General features: G+C 44.6%; 1 protein-coding gene across 3 annotated transcripts in view; it reads left to right on the plus strand.

The window, feature by feature from the left end:
• Positions 1–8,555: 8,555 nt before the first annotated feature.
• The window catches only part of NT5C2 (5'-nucleotidase, cytosolic II), a 122,270-nt gene continuing 116,360 nt past the window's right edge, over positions 8,556–14,465 (plus strand). For 2 of the 3 annotated variants that reach the window (XM_060241747.1, XM_060241741.1), the window contains exon 1: positions 8,629–8,668. The gene's annotated coding sequence lies outside the window, so the exon portion shown is untranslated. Of the gene's footprint in view, positions 8,669–14,465 lie in introns of all 3 variants that reach the window. The other variant, XM_060241739.1, reaches the window with a different exon arrangement.

Consider the following 14,465-nt stretch of genomic DNA (forward strand, 5'->3'; position numbering starts at 1 on the left):
ATAAACGATGTAGTAACCGGAGAATACACTGCAGCTTGTTCTTGAGCTTATCTACCTTAAACAAAAGTCGGTTATAAAATAGGTAGCAATTGATTAGGTAGGTCCACATGTTGTGCTCGGTAACAGGCGTCTGCTATTTAGCAAGGAGAGAGCAAAGCTCTTCTACACTGAGACCTTTAGTACTGCAGAGGTTTTGCTCAACAACTGCTGGAAGCTGATTTACTGCTATGGTTCCACGTGGCTATGTTCCTTGTTACAGTCTAACAATACCCTTCCATGTGGACAGGGTGAGCCCTACCACTAGGCAAACTAGGGGATTGCCTAGGGCGCTGGCCTTCTGGAGGTAACAAATTGGGTGCCCCACATGTGACTTTTCATGTTTTTGAAAATTGGTTATCAGTGCGGGGGGGGGGGGGGCAGAAGTTAGCCTTGCCCAGGACGCCAGATAGTTTGGGCCGGCCCTGCATGTGGAAAAGGCAAAAATCAAAATATGTGTCAACCATAGCAATCCAAAGCAAACAAGTTTGAAGATCTACTGATTTAATTATTGTGATTGATTAGTGTTTGCACTTTATTTATTTATTTATTTATTACTTTTCATTTATATCCCGCCCTCTCCGCAAGCGGACTCAGGGCGGCTTACAACATTATAAAACAATTAATCCGATAAAACATATAAAACCATAATTTACATATCAACTTTAAAACCATTCTATAGTGCTATTTCAATCCAGTATAGGCGAAACGGCAGGTGGAAGGTGCCACTGGAAGCCGCAGTCCCGATCCTGCATGTAGGCGGTTGAGGATATTGGTCGCCTGATGCTAACCCGGAGACGAAAGCATCTTTCGGCAGCACCCTGAACGACCAAGCAGCCTTATCTAGGGACAGCACTGCTTGCTCCACACGGAGAGGGGCCTAGAAAAGGAGCCTAAACAAAGCTCGTCTCCCCCACCCCAGTTGGCTAGCCGCGGTCAACGGGCATCCTTACTTGCGGTCGAAAAATAACAACAAAGAAAAGGCATGCACCTGCCTCACAAAGTGTGCAAAGACTAAAGCTTGCGTGTTGGAACATCAGAACCATGCTTGACACAGTAGGCAGTGGTCGCCCTGAACGACGCTCTGCTCTAGTTGCCCACGAACTTCTCAGGTTGAATATCGACATAGCAGCTCTCAGTGAGGTCCGTTTCCCTGAGGAAGGTAGTCTTCGAGAACACGGTGCTGGCTATACCCTCTATTGGTCGGGTAAGTCAAAGGCTGAGAGCCGCCTTTCTGGCGTTGGCTTCATGGTCAGGAACTCCATTGCCTCCAAACTCGAAAACCTTCCAACAGGTCACTCAGATCGCATCATGTCCATGCGCCTCCCACTTCAAAACAAGCAGCATGCAACACTCTTCAGTGTGTATGCCCCAACCCTTCAAGCAGATCCTGCAGAAAAGAACAAGTTCTATGCTGATCTACGCAACCTCATACGGAAGACCCCTACAGAGGACAAGGTGATCATCCTTGGCGACTTCAATTCCAGAGTAGGTAAAGACTCGGAAGCCTGGAAAGGAGTACTTGGCAAACACGGCATTGGCAACTGCAATGACAACGGGCGCCTCCTGCTAGAATTCTGCATGGAGCACCAGCTCACCATCACCAACACTATCTTCCAGCAGAAGAACAGTCTGAAGACAACCTGGATGCACCCACGGTCCAAGCACTGGCACCTTATCGACTACATTCTGGTGCGCCAGAGAGACCTTCGAGATGTCTTACACACCCGAGTAATGCCCAGCGCAGAATGTCATACGGATCATCGTCTTGTACGCTGCAATCTCCGTCTTCACTTTAAACCCACACCCAGGAGAGGAGGTATCCCTCGGAGGAAGTTTCAGGTTGGCAGCCTCCAGTCAGCCGAAGTTAAAGCTGCCTTCCAGGCAAAACTCCAGTCAAGAATTGAGGACCTCAGTTGCCCCACAGACCCTTCTCCAGAAGCACTCTGGGAACACCTAAAAACTACCGTCCTGCAGATCTCTGAAGAAGTCCTCGGGTTCTCCACAAGGAAGAACAAGGACTGGTTTGATGAGAACAATCAAGAGATCCAAGAATTACTGGCAAAAAAGAGATCTGCCTACCAAGCACATCTTGCTCAGCCCTCCTGTCCTGGGAAAAAAGCAACCTTTCGCGCTGCATGTAGCAACCTCCAGGGCAAGCTTCGAGACATTCAGAACGAGTGGTGGACCAAGCTTGCAGAGAGAACCCAGCTGTGTGCAGACACTGGTGATTTAAGAGGGTTCTACGAAGCCCTGAAGGCAGTATATGGTCCATCATATCAGGCTCAGAGTCCCTTGCATAGTGCAGACGGCCAAGTGCTCCTCACAGACAAGGCATCCATATTGAACCGGTGGTCGGAGTATTTTCAAGTTCTCTTCAGTGCCAACCGCGTAGTTCAAGATTCAGCAATCCACCTCACCCCACTTCAACCGGTGAAAACAGAGTTGGATGAGATCCCCACCCTAGAAGAGACTGTTAAAGCCATCAAGCAACTGAAAAGTGGCAAGGCAGCAGGAGTTGATGGAATTTCACCAGAGATCTGGAAGCATGGGGGCACAGTACTACATAGCTCACTTCACAAAGTACTTGTCACCTGCTGGGAACAAGGCAAATTACCACAGGACTTTCGCGATGCAATCATCATCACCCTATACAAGAACAAAGGGGAAAAGTCAGACTGCTCCAACTATCGGGGGATAACCCTGCTCTCCATCGCAGGCAAAATCCTTGCCAGAATACTCCTGAACAGACTGGTGCCCACCATTGCAGAAGAACTCCTCCCAGAGAGCCAGTGCGGCTTCAGAGCTAACAGGAGCACCACCAACATGGTATTTGTTCTCAGGCAGCTCCAAGAGAAATGCAGGGAACAGAACAAGGCTCTGTATGTGACTTTTGTCGACCTTACCAAAGCTTTCGATACCGTTAGCAGGAAAGGCCTGTGGCAAATCTTGGAACGTTTAGGATGTCCCCCAAGGTTCCTCAGCATGATCATCCAGCTACACGAAGACCAGCGAGGCCAAGTCAGACACTGCAACGACCTCTCGGAGCCCTTCCCAATAGGCACAGGTGTAAAGCAAGGCTGCGTTCTCGCGCCAACTCTCTTTACGATCTTCTTTAGCATGATGCTTCAAAGAGCCGCAGTAGATCTAGATGATGACGATGGTGTCTACATCCGCTATCGCACCGATGGCAGCCTGTTCAACCTGAGGCGACTAAAGGCACACTCCAAGACAATGGAAAAACTCATCCGAGAGCTACTGTTTGCTGATGATGCTGCACTCGTCTCCCACTCGGTATCAGCTCTGCAGCATATGACGTCCTGCTTTGCAGAGGCTGCCAAGCTATTCGGCCTAGAAGTTAGTCTGAAGAAGACAGAAGTTCTCCACCAGCCTGCACCCCAGGAAGATTATCACCCTCCCTGCATCACTGTGGGTGAATCAGTTCTGAAGACAGTCCAGCAGTTCAGCTACCTGGGGTGCATCATCTCCTCAGATGCCAAGATCGACAAGGAGATTGACAACAGGCTGGCAAAGGCAAACCGTGCATTTGGCCGACTGCACAAAAGAGTGTGGAGCAACAAGCATCTGAAAAAAGGCACAAAGATCAATGTTTACAAAGCGGTTGTGATGACAACCCTCATCTATGGCTCCGAATCGTGGGTTTTATACCGTCATCACCTGCGACTCCTTGAGCGCTTTCATCAGCGCTGCCTTCGCACCATCCTCAACATCCACTGGAGTGACTTTGTGACCAACACTGAAGTCCTCAAGCGGGCAGAGGTTACCAGCATCGAGGCACTGCTGTTGAAGACGCAGCTGCGCTGGGCAGGGCATATTTCTAGGATGGAAAACCACCACCTTCCCAAGATTGCCCTGTATGGCGAACTCTCCACCGGCCATCGAAATAGAGGGGCACCAAAGAAGAGGTACAAGGACTCCTTGAAGAAATCCCTTAGCACCTGTCACATCAACCATCACCAGTGGTCTGACCTAGCCTCAGATCTCAAAGCATGGAGGCACACCATCCACCAGGCTGTCTCTTCCTTTGAGAACGCACACATAGCTGGTCTTGAGGACAAAAGGAGATTGAGGAAGAATCGCACTGCTACAGGACCAACCCTAAATCAGACTTTTCCCTGCAGCCGCTGTGGCCGGACCTGCCTTTCCCACATTGGTCTTGTCAGCCACCAGCGAGCCTGCAGCAAACGTGGACTATTGCACCCTTCTTAAATCTTCGTTCGCGAAGCCAAGCCGAGAGAGAGAGAGAGGCGTATTGACTTCTTAACTATGATCAGACCCACCGGTGTCCGGTGGCAGCCCTTTTTCAGTTAGACCACAAAAGCCTGTTTAAACAGTTCGGTCTTACAGGCCCTGCGGAATGCAGATAAATCCCGCAGGGCCCTTATAGCTTCTGGGAGGGTGTTCCAAAGTTCTGGCGCTGCCACCGAAAAAGCCCTGGATCTCGTTACACATAGCCTGGCTTCTCTTGGGCCAGGGGCGGACAACAGATTTTTTGTCCCTGATCGCAGTGCTCTCTGGGGGATATATGGGGAAAGGCGGTCCCGTAGATAGGCAGGTCCCTGACCATAGAGGGCTTTAAAGGTTAATACCAACACCTTGAAGCGAACTCGGAATACAACAGGCAACCAGTGCAGCTCTCTCAGCATTGGCTGAATGTGCTCCCGTCGCGGCAGCCCCATTAGCAGCCGTGCCGCAGCGTTCTGCACTAGCTGTAGTCTCCGGGTTAGTGTCAAGGGTAGCCCCATGTAGAGAGCATTACAGTGATCTATTCTTGAGGTGACCGTAGCATGGATTACCGTCGCTAAGTCGTTGCGCTCCAGGTAAGGGGCCAGCTGCCGCAGTTGCCGAAGATGAAAAAAGGCAGATCAGCGACCGAGCGGCACCTTCCCAGGAAGAGGGAAAGGGCAAGGGGAGTAAGGGAGCACCTAGTGGCGCCCTCAGGCGGGGTAGCGCCCTAGGCAGTCGCCTACCCCGCCTACTCCCACAAGCTGGCCCTGGGAGCAGGGCAGATAATACTGACTGACAATGCAACCAGGATATGTAGGGTAAGCAGTGCAGAAAAGCACCATCTGCCTCAAAGACCTCTCTTCCACACCAAGGTTTGCTAGGTCCTATGTGAACAACTGTCAGTACAATTGCACTAGGTCAGGGGTGGCCAAACTTGTTTAACTTAAGAGCCACATAGAATAAACAGCAGATGTTTGAGAGCCACAAGATATGAATGTGAGCTGTTTGAGAGTCGTAAGACAGAGAGGGAGGGATGGAGGAAGATAGGTGGGGAGAGGTGAAAAGAAAGGAACTTTAAATACATTCTCCAAGCCACTGGCTGGTTTGACTTGGAAAAGTGATTTAAAGAGACAAATGCATTCTTTCAGCCAGTCAATGGTGCAGTGAGGGTTTTGAGAGCCACAAAATATGTGTGAAAGAGCCACATGTGGCTCCTGAGCTGCAGTTTGGCCACCCCTGTACTAGGTCTTCAAAACAATGGGGCAGATATCAAAGTGCAGGCAGTGGTTTGGCAGTAACAGCATATGGGTTCTCTGGAAAACATGAATGAGCTAATTGTGTCAATTCAGAAGGAAAAGGTTAATGCAGACATGCCCAAAGTATGGTGGAAAGGAAATGTGTTTTCCTTGGTGCTACAGAGCACTGTGTCATGAGAGAGTGTATCTACCTGATAAAATCTACCTATGTGATTTATAAGGGGAATTTGTAGCGGTGGTAGACAGCTAGCTTCAACACTATCTTCTCATGTATGTGTAAAGATAAAGATAAAGGTAGTCCCCTGTGCAAGCACCAGTTGTTTCCGACTCTGGGGTGATGTTGCTTTCACAACGTTTTCACGGCAGACTTTTTACGGGGTGGTTTGTGATTGCCTTCCCAAGTATGTAATTTACACTTTACCCCCAGCAAGCTGGGTACTCATTTTACTGACCTTGGATGGATAGAAGGCTGATTCAACCTGAGCCAGCTACCTGAAACCAGCTTCCGCTGGGATCAAACTCAGGTCGTGAGCAGAGAGTTCAGACTGCAGTACTAGAGTTTTACCACTCTGTTCCACTGAGTTAGTAGTAATTAAAGCACAAAATAGGCAGGAACACCTCAATATTGTTATGATGTATGGCTATTCTTCTTTTTAGTAGTGGAAAAACACATACAGTCTTTTATGATCTGTATCTTTAATGCCCCTGAATTTCAGTTACTGCTATGGCAGAATCCTGGGAACTGCCACCCTTTCAAGGAAGGACATAAATGTAGTCTCAGATCATAACAATCTCATGTAAAATAGACTGGATGTAAAATAGACGCTTCCTTGAGTTTCATTGCTGGAGTAAGAATTTGAACATGGGGTTCTCTTACCCAAGCTCAGAGGCATTGCGCTACTGTCTTGTACAGTTTTGGTATGCTGCTGTGTCATGTCCCCGTTTGCAAATTAACAAAGTAAGTTAATAATTGTGCATGCAAAAAAAGATTTTGAGACATGAGTTGCTGAAAGCATCAGGACAAACAATTATTTTTAAAATATATATCTGGAGCAGGAACCAGGCAGAGAAACAGTGGAGCCTTTGGATGACAAAGGAATAAAGGGATTGCTAAAGGGAGAAGGAGAAACAGCAGAGAAGCTCAATTACTTTTTGCTTCTGTGCTCACTGTGGAAAGTGTGAGGCATGTACCCAGGTCACAGCCCTTATTTTCAAGAAGGGAGTATGAAGAATTGAGCCAAATTGGGGTGACCAGCAATGAAGTTCTAGACTTAGTGGAGAAATTAAAAACTGACTCGTCTCCAGGTCCTGATGGCATACACCTGAGAATTCTTAAGGAAGATGTGAGATCATTGATCTACTAACCTGTACATAGAATCACAGAGTTGGAAGGGACCTCTAGGGTCATGTAGTCCAAACCCCTGTACAATGCAGGAACTTTACAAATACCTTCCCCACACACATACACCCTCAGTGACCCCTGCTGCAAGCCCAGAAGATTACAAAAACCTCCAGGATCCCTTGCCAAACTGGCCTGGAGGAAAAATTGCTGTTTGTCCCCAAAGTGTTGAACTGTATTTCCCTGGGCATGTAAGAAAGGGATAAATTAGTAGAAACTGTAATGAAAGATAGCATTGTTAGGCACATAACAGCATGGCTTTTGCAAAGGGAAGTTCTGCCTCACCAACCTTTTGGAGTTATTTGAGAACGTGAACAAGTGGGTAGACATTATATACCTGGACTTTCAAAAGGCTTTGACAAGGTGGCTCACCCAAGACTCCTGAGTAAATTTAGCAGTTATGGGATAAGAGGATGGGTTCTCTTATGGATTAAAAACTGGTTAAATGACAGGAAGCAAAGAGTAGGAATCAATGGAAGTTCTCTCAATGGAGGGAAGTAAGCAGTGGGGTCCCACAAGGATTGATATTGGAGCTGGTAGTAAAGAAGTTAAAATAGCCAAGGAGCATGGCAAGTTGCTGCAGTGTTGCTACAAGTGAGCACTAGAATGGCCATTGGGGTCAGCCACACCTCCATGGGAGGAAGTCGGTGGGGTGAGCCGGTGCCCATCATGAGTGCTGCTTGCTGGCTCTGAGTAGAGCTATTTGGGCTTGGCTCTGCTTGCTCTTGGCTGCCAGTGGCCTTCTAGGGCAGTGGTCTACTAGGAACATTTATTGTAAATCAAGTGACCAGTCTGTTCCTGTCCACAGAAATGTATGTCACAATACAATTCTGGTTGTCTTTACAATGCCACAGGTTTCCTTTTTATTTTTGCTGCCACAGACCACATTGTTTTGTTTCTGAAATCGTATAAATCGATCGATTAATGATAACGTATTTGCAAGTGCGACACGGACCCACTTGGACATTCAAGCGGGTCCTGGTAAAGAGTATGCCACCCTACACTTGTTCGTTAGCACTGATAAATATTTTGCGAATTATCACCTCTGAACCTCCAAAAGACTAGAATGAGCACAGTTAGCATCCCTGGCTAGGGAGGGATGGTTGTCATTTCTGTCCACTTTTAGTATTATATGATTGGCCGTTAACAAGAAACTAAGAATAAAAATGAGTCGATAGATCGGAGACCTCTCTCGCCCTTCTGTGGAAGTGAAACATTGTTCAAGAGAGGAATGCTGTGTTTAGTCCTTTGTAGCAAAATAAAACAGAAGTCCAGTGTCACCTTAAAGACTAACAACGTTTATTCCAGATGGGGTAGCTGTGTTGGTCTGAAGCAGCAGAACAACGTTTGATTCCAGTGGCACCTTTAAGACCAAGACGGTGTTATTCTGGATATAAGCTTTCGCGGCGTGCACGCACACTTCTTCAGTCACATACAAATACATTTATTCCACCATGAGCTTTCCTGAATCAGAGCTTCAGTGTAGAATGTTGACAGCCATCAGCAGCCTCTGAAAATGCCTATACGGCATTGCAGTAGCCTTGAACATTTCTCCTAACCCCTTACTGGAGAGGAGGAGTGATGTCGAAATAACTGGGCGGGAGAGGGAAAAGGTTCTTTTGCGCGTGCGCGGCTTATGAGGTTGAGCTCTGCGGCAGTTCAGTTGTTCGGTTTCCTGCAGGGGGGGCAGAGTGAACGAGAGAGAGAGAGAGCAGCGCACGCGGGAAAGGTGAGGAGGGGGAGGGAAACGGCGGCCCTCCTGCTTTCTGACGGGGACGAAGGGAGAAATTGGTGCCTTCATAGGGGAGCGGGGCTGGCGTGACCGAGGCGGGAAGTCCTGGGGAGATGAAGCTTCCCCCACGCCAACGGGAGACGAGTAGTAACCGTGGGGGTGAGCCTGCTTTCATTTTAGGAGGCTGAAGGACAGTCTCTTTCTTTCTCTGGTGAGAGGAAGAGCGATCTCTTACCCCCCCCCCCCCCCGCGTCCCTGCGTTTTCTTGTGGCGCGCGAAGAGCCGTGGTCGGAACCCCACCCCAGGGCTGAGGGGGAAATGATCTTGCTGGTGCGGGAAGGGAGGGGGCGGGCGGGCGGCTAAGCGAGGCCAGCTCCCGGCTGGCAAGTGCTAGGGAACTCCAACTCAACTTTTACTTCGCACCGTTGGCAATTTTTTTTTGTCGAGAGGGGCAGGGAAGAAGTGAGATACTGAGAAAGAAAATCTGTACCTACGTCTCCCCAAGTGGCGACGATGATGCGGGTAGAACAACCTTTGTGTGCCCTTTTCGGGGTATGTATTCAGTTTTTCCCCTGTAATTGAACGACGTTCTTGACCATTACTGGAGATCCACTTGGGTCATTGCTGCAGAGAGAAGGTCGACCCCCACGTTTCCACTTGAGAGTTGAGGGGGGAAATATTTGAGGGTGGCTCTAAAGTTGGTTTCAGTGATTGCAGTTCTCTCTGTCAATCTTGTATCCCATCCTCCCCATCTACTGCGTTGCGATAAGAAGAATGTGGGTAATAATTGGGTCAATCACTGTTTTCTAGCCTCACCTTGAAGAGTTTTGATAGGCGGGCAATCCAGTTTTTTCTATTACCTTTGCAATTTTTCTGCACAATCACTTTTTCAGTGTTAGCTAAGGGCAAATTCTCCTGGAGATGGTGAAACTGTCATTTTTAAGACTCCAGCATAGACATGTGCCTTCAAACGGGCAACTATAGGTTGGAATTTGGCTAGTAAGCAGTGTTCCCTCTAAGCTGAATTAGCGTGAGCTAGCTCACAGGTTTTCGTCTTAGCTCAGGAAGGATGGCCTCAGAGCAAGCCAAATGGCTTTCTTACAACTTGAATGCCAGTAGCTCACAAAGCAGAATTTTTGCTCACAAGACTACTCAGCTTAAGAGGGAGCATTTGTTGTAAATTAATTTCATTTTGTACTGAGGATTTAATATTAGTAATTTATTTCATATCAAGCTGGTGGCTTTAAAAATCCAGTACATTTGAATCTTGCCCTAAAATTGAGCAGCATTTTGGATTGCTAACTGACATTTCCTTTTGCACATAGCTTCATTGTACAATTATGAAATCTGCTGGGACAGGGTGGTATATTGAGTAAGGCAGCTGGCTGGCAGCATGTCAGGTGTTTCAGGCAAACATTGCACAAGGATTAAGCTGATGTTTTTCTCACTGTATTTAAACCGAGGTGGCCTTGGCAAAGGCTTGTATGTTAGGCTGCAGTTGATAAACTACAGCAGAAAGGCTGCCAATTTTTTAAAAAAAGTATGTGCATTTCTAGTAAGGCTTTTGTGAATATCTGCCATTACTGTTGTGTTTTAACATGCGGTCACATTCAACAGTTCAGCAACAGGTGTGCATGGGCCAAATGATTTAAATTGTCTTTGCCTCTGGAATTGACTGCCTCTAGTCTTCACATCTTCTTGTATGCTCCTGGCTAGAGATGTAACATTTCTGAAAATCTTGAACCCATGAGGAAAAATGAGGGTGTGCTTTTTTGGTGGGAGAAAAAGTAGAAATCTGGGGGGAGGGTATTAGTAAATAGTTACCTCTTTAAGAGCATAAACTGAATAATTTATAATAAAAGTTAGCATTTTTAAAGCTACCTGGCATATTTATAGGAGTTAGAAATATAAATACTTAAGTTTTCTACAAGCAGAACTGCATATGCTTAGTTATTCACAGTATGTAGAGAATTACCCTAATGTGGGTACCCTGTCTTGCCCCATCTCAGAAACTAAGTAGGGTCAGTTCTGGTTAGTATTTGGATGGAAGACCACCGAGGAATATCAGGGTTGCTCTGCAGAGGCAGGCAACTGCAAACCCCCTCTAAATAGTCTCTTGCCTTGAAAATCAAGGGGTTACATAAGTCAGCTACTGCTTGACAGCAAAATAGAGAGAGAGAGCATTTCTCATTAATGCTATAAATTGTCTTGTATAAAAATATTCATTCTACACATTTTGTCTTAAAAAGTGTCCCCACTCATCCAAAAAGAAAATATATTTCATAGGAGGTTTACCCCTGAGAGCTTGACAAAATTTCCAATTTTTCTTTTGAAAAAATTGAAAAGAAGTATGGAGGAGTGTTTTTCCTGAATTGTTCTGCTCCTCCCTGCCCCCAAACATTTATTCTGTTTCCAGCCAAAGAGTAGGGTGGCAAACTCCAAAATACCGCAATGTCTGTGTTCCATCTTCTGCCAGCATAGCACATGTGTCTATAACAGCGGTGGCTAAACTTGCTTAATGTAAGAGCCACATAGAATAGACGTCAGATGTTTGAGAGCCACAAGATATGAACATCAGATGTTTTGAGAGCCGCAATACATGAACGTCAGATCTTTGAGAACTGTAAGGAAGATAGGAAGGCAAACAGATGGGGGGAGAGAGGAGAAAGAGGTAGAAAGAAAGCCACTTTAACTTTAAATGCATTGTCCAACTTGCCAGCTGGCTTGTCTTGGAGAAGTGATTTAAAGAGACAAATGCCTTCTCCAAGCCAGCTGATGGGCAGTGAGAGCCACGTAATATGTATGAAAGAGCCACATGTGGCTCCCGAACCAGTTTGGCCACCCCTGGTCTATAAATTAAGAAGCTATAACACTAAAATATACCTGTGGTTGCGTCCAAATGGCAACAGTCTTAATTTATATTTTCTTACCATTGCAGAACCAGAGACATTCACAGCAGCAATGGAGTGTTCACATGTCAGTTTTCCTTGCACTTTCCTTGATCTCAGCCAGCCCACTGTGGCCACTTTTTACTGCCCCTCCATGCTACTGGAGGGCTCTTTTAAAAAGTTGCCTTATCACTATAGCATTTTATTATTACACTATAGCTTTTTTAAAAAAGGTCAAAAAGCCTTCTGGTGATGGTTGGGGAAATGTGTGCAGGGGCCTGAGGCTCTCTGCTCTGTGAATCATCATGGTTAGCAACTTGTATTACAGAATTATGCTATTGATGTGATTTATTGTACTAGGCACTGATACACATAGCACTTTGCCTGTTCAAAAATCAGGTTTGTTTGCTGATTAATAAATATGAAAATGAGCTGCAAATTTTAATTTCAAGTAATTTGATTTTTGCAAACGTAACAGAAGTAAATGCAGATTTTCGGCATGCTTATACATTTATTTATCTAATTTGTAGCCTGCCTTACTCCCCAGTGGGGACCCAAAGTGGCTTATATAATTCTCCTCTTCTCTGTTTTATCCTCACAACAACCTTACACGATAAGTTAGGCTGAGAGAGTGTGGATGGCTCAAGGTCACTCAGTGAGCTTCCATGGCACAAGTGGGGATTCAAACCCAAGTTTGCACATCATAAATTTATCTCTGAATTGTATCCAGGGATTTGTGTGATAATATAAAATCAGTAATTGATAGGCAAGGTGTCAGTTTTGTGGTGAAGGTAGAGGGAGAAGTCTAAGCATGCAGGAACAATCAGGAATAGACTTGGGGCTGTGCCCCACTGTTGGATCATTGGCTCATGCCAGGTTGCAACTTCCACTTCTCAAATGGAGCCTTAGAAGCCTTATATTGGACCATTTTGTGGTGTCTTAAAGCAGTTAATTTAACAGATTTGAGTGCAGTAACCAAGAAGAACACAATAGAAATATGCATTATTCCTAGAATTGTTAGTTTTCTCCCATATAAAACAAATTTATGAATTCAAAACTTACATCCAAGCAATGCTCCTCTAAGCTGCAGAGTCTTGTGAAAAAAAATTCTACTGTGTGAGTCACTGGCATTAAAGTTGTGAGCTGCTGCAATAAATGAGTGTGCTCTGGGGTCATCCTTCCTGAGCTAAGACAAAAATCTGTGAAAAATCTGACTCAGCTTTGAGGGAACACTGCATCTAAGTAGCCTACTTGTAATTTTCATTTATTTTTTGTTTAATAATAATTTACTTAATTGTTATCCATTCTAAAATACTGTTAATAATCATCCCTTCTCCTAATAGTGAACTTGATGATTCTGTGTATATTAGTAGTCTAGTCAAATGGAGATACTCACAAATAGGGATTCTTTCATATATTTATATTTATTTATTTATTTTTAAAATATTTTTATAGTTTATTAAATTAATATATTGTGTACTGTGTGAGTCACTGGCATTAAAGTTGTGAGCTGCTGCAATAAATGAGTGTGCTCTGGGGCCTGTTACCATACAAAAGAAAATATTATTAAAACAGAAGTCGAAGGCAGTGTTTTCACTAATTATATATACATTCAAATTCCATTATCTCTATTCACCATTTACTACATTCACCGTCACTATTACATTACAAATTAAACCCATTTATCCTTTTCACTTGCACTCAAGGAAAACTCATTAAAGATATTTTATCGATGACGCTTGACACCTTGCATAATACTTTACTTCCATACACCTTTAACCATCTGTATGACCTGCCCCCCTAGTCTAACTATTTGCTTTGGCATTCCATTCCGCAGCACCATCCAATTATGAATCCTCCATTTTTGGTATTTCTTTCCTATTAAATCCTCCATTTTTGGTATTTCTTCCGTTTACGCCAATTTCTCTCTTGGTTATTTAAAACCTCTCTTGGTTTTGGAGTTAACTGCCTAATTATCCATAATATCTCTTTCATTTTTTTATTTTTCTGACCTCTAGATCTAATAAGTTTCTCCCTTTCCCTTCTCCAAACTACATCTTTGATCTGTTTCCTTATGTCTCTTGAATGTATTTCTCTAAGTGAGCCATTCTTTTTTAGCTTTAGAGAGTTTAACCTATATATATATTTAATTTCCCTCTCAGGTTTTTTTTGTTCTTTTTCCAGCGTGGGGGTCAATGTTTCTACTACTGAACAAAATAAATCCTCATTTATTTCTTCTGATATGCTTAAAAATCTTGAAGTATATTTTACCTTATACATGTCTGATCTAGTAATCCTGTTCTCTGATTCTTCCTGTTTAATTTCCAAGTCGCCTGTACCTTGCTCCTTTAGTATTTGTTTTGTGTCAATAGAGTTTTTGGTTTGTGTCAACTTTGTCATATCCGTTTTTATGTCCTTCAATCCATTTTCTAATCCATCAAGCTTAAATTTTAATCCCCCTATCTGTTCCATTAAATTGTTCTGCATCTGATTTAATGCCCCCATAAAAAAGTCTTCAAAAGATGACTGAAATATTTTGAGAGCATCCTGCGACAACATGATTCCCTCTATCATTGAGTTAAGCAGGAGAAATTCAAATTATCATATAATAATATAGAATGAAGACACCTCACTACCTCTTGCAGACTACATACACTCACTTCTTCATTCATTCTCCATCCTAATCCTTTCTCATTAACGATACACTTTTACTTAGACCCACACACATTCACACACTTTTGTAAATTATACAGTGATAGACTAACAGCATTTAATTCCTTGCTTTCCCTCTCTTTCTTCTTTCTTCCTTCAGTCCTTCTGTTTCCCCTTTCTTCCTCTTCTTCTTTATTTATTTACATTATATTTATATCCCGCCCATTCTATGCAGATTCAAGGCAGCTAACCGC

The sequence above is a fragment of the Heteronotia binoei genome, chromosome 6, assembly GCF_032191835.1.
Source record: "Heteronotia binoei isolate CCM8104 ecotype False Entrance Well chromosome 6, APGP_CSIRO_Hbin_v1, whole genome shotgun sequence".
NCBI lineage: Eukaryota > Metazoa > Chordata > Lepidosauria > Squamata > Gekkonidae > Heteronotia > Heteronotia binoei.